At 35.8% G+C, this 2,923-nt stretch overlaps 1 protein-coding gene across 2 annotated transcripts in view; it reads right to left on the minus strand.

The window, feature by feature from the left end:
- Window positions 1–324, minus strand: part of LOC128250615 (neurabin-1-like) — a 77,210-nt gene extending 76,886 nt beyond the window's left edge. For both annotated transcript variants that reach the window (XM_052976032.1, XM_052976036.1), the window contains exon 1: window positions 134–324. The gene's annotated coding sequence lies outside the window, so the exon portion shown is untranslated. The remainder of the gene's footprint in view (window positions 1–133) is intronic.
- Between the last annotated feature and the right edge of the window lie 2,599 nt (window positions 325–2,923).

Raw genomic sequence — 2,923 nt, forward strand, 5'->3', positions numbered from 1 at the left:
TAAGAATTAACAGAAGAAAAATTATGTATTAATAATAACGATAATAAAGAAACGATTATTGTTCTCGCAATAACAAGGATGATTTTTAGAATCTTGCTAAATTATTTTAAACAATAACGAAGAAGGGACTTACCAATTAAATATCACACATATATATATATATATATATATATCACTTTGTAAATCCTTAATTAAATGACGCCAATGCGTGCAGCAGAAACATTATAAACGACAAAATGATGTGTGTGTGTGTGTGAGAGTAGTTCCACACTCACCGTCGTCATCTCTTCCTCTTACTCCTCCCACTCTCAGCCACTACTACTACTACTACTTCTCTTTCGACAGAAACTACTGATTATACTTACGAAACTGAGCGACGGCCCTTTAAGATGCTACTACTTCTTTTTCTTCTCCTCTCCCCTACACCCACTACACACTTTCCGTTATACACACACATACATATATATATTTATATATAAAGATATGTATGTATGTGTTAGTCTGTCTCTCTCTCCCTTTCATCTTCTTCATACAATTGCTTCGTTTCCTCTTTTCTTCCTATACAACTCTTCATTCTTTTTTTCAAAATATTCAACCACTTTTCATTTTCTTTCATTCTTCCCCCTCTCTGTACACACACACATAGATATATATGTGTGTGTGTAGTTGGGGGGGGGGGTTAGTTTATTACAGTTAATTACATTATTACAGTGAAATCATTATTATTTTTTTCATAATTATATTAAATTCTTTGCTAATAACCTTTGCACAAAGAAATATTTGCTATATTTACGAAATGTATGTATGTATATGTACGTGTGTGTATAAACATATATGGGGGTTATAATTTATGCTTATTACTCACACATTATACATACATACATACGTACATACATACATACGTATTGGTTGTTTTATGTATTGTTATTTAACCCTCGGTCAGCCCCGGATCAATCAAATCTGTGATGAAAGGGATTTCAACTGTAAACAACCCGCTATTTTTGCGAGCTACCTCGGGGCTTCACATATAAGACAATAAGGATATGATTTAAGGAAGACTTGGTTGTTATTTCTAGCAGGTCAGGCGACCACGTCGAAGCTCCACGTTTAGCTCCAGGTCAGTACTTATTAAATAGACGGTGGTAGGGTCATGGCGTTCCAGGCACGACCCCTACCACCGCCGTCATTTATTCAGGCATCGTGTATCTAGGAAGGATTACGTTATCCAGTCAAAGTCGAGTGGGATTTAATGAACAGTTGACTGCTATTTCTCGCATTCTGAGCGACCATGCACCTAGAGGCTCCCATGTCGGTTCGTCCGTCGTTATGTTGTATTAAGGATGGTGTTTATTTTCGCTAGATCTCTCTTCCATCCATCTCTTTCTCTCAAACATGCCACGCTCTTACAACTACTACTAGGAAACGTCGCCATCATGACCCCTGACCTCTCCTCTCTTTCTCTCTCTCTATGGATGTGTCTCTGTCTGTCTGCCTTCTCTTTCAGTCTCTCTCTCTCTCTATCTATCTATGTATCATATCTTGCAGTTTTATTTTGCTTCTTATTATTTCTATTTTTTTCTTCAAATTACATGTTTTTCTTTTTCTTCATTCATTCTGAGTTGTTCTTTTTCGTGCATCTCTCTTTCAAATCCAACGATATTATGTGTGTGTGTGTGTGCGCGCATACATACCTAGGGGAACACTCTTGTGCACATATACACACACACGTCCATCCGCACACAGCTATAACATACATACATACATACAATCTGTTACTATTGCATTATATCTGGCACTACTTCTGTTATTTGATATTTAAATTTATTTCCATTCTTGCTGTAGTTTTTCTCTTCGTCTTTCTCTCTTCTTTACAATCGATCTATTCTTCTCTTTCAATTTACATGTCGGCTTTTTCTAACTTCCTTCTTCTATACTTTCTTTCTCTTGGTTACTATTTCTCTCTCTCATTCTTTGTAGCTATATTATAATTTCTTTATAGCAATCCACCTGTTCCACTACGACTGACTTTTCTTTCTTTCTTTCTCTCTCTATCTATCTAGCTATTTATCAATGTCTATCAAAGTAACTATCTACACTTCGAAAGATGTATCAATCCATTTATCTATCCATGTCTCTATGTACCTGTTTACCTATCTATCTATCTATCTATCTATCTATCTATCTATCTATCTATATATATATATATATATATATATATATATATATATATATATATATATATATCTGTTCTGTAATCTCTACTCTCTACAACACACCTTTCTACCAACGTGTGCGCGCGTGTGTGTATATTCACACACTTATATGTATATATATATACAATATCAACTTACCTAGTTACCAACTTATATACCTCTACCCAGCCACCTACTACCTAGTCATCTTCTTACCTACCTACCTATCTATCTACCCATCCGTCTATCTATCGATCTCGCTATTTTCATTCATTCATGTTGAACACTCCTATATCAATTCACACAGACTTGTAGACATTCTCTTAGTGTCATTCTTATTTCCTGTCACCTATCTCCTCTCTTTACATTGTCACACTATCATTTCCCTCCACACCAACCAATTAATAATGTGTTTGGAGAAGCGAGCATGTGAAACATCACAAGATCTCCTCCCTCCACTATTTTCACCGACATACATACTTCCCTATATCTCTCTCTTTACTTTTTCTATCTATGAGTCTCCATATCTATCTATGTCTGTCTGTCTATTTATCTATCTATCTACCTACCCCTCTAACTACTCAGCTTTCTCTCTTTCTGTCTCTCTATCTACCCAACTTTCTCCCTCTCTCTCTCTTTACTTATCTATCTACCCAACTGTCTCTCTCTCTCTCCTTCTCTCTCTTTACTTATCTATCTACCCAACTGTCTCTCTCTCTCTTTATCCACAC

Source organism: Octopus bimaculoides, chromosome 23, assembly GCF_001194135.2.
Source record: "Octopus bimaculoides isolate UCB-OBI-ISO-001 chromosome 23, ASM119413v2, whole genome shotgun sequence".
NCBI classification, from domain to species: Eukaryota; Metazoa; Mollusca; class Cephalopoda; order Octopoda; family Octopodidae; genus Octopus; species Octopus bimaculoides.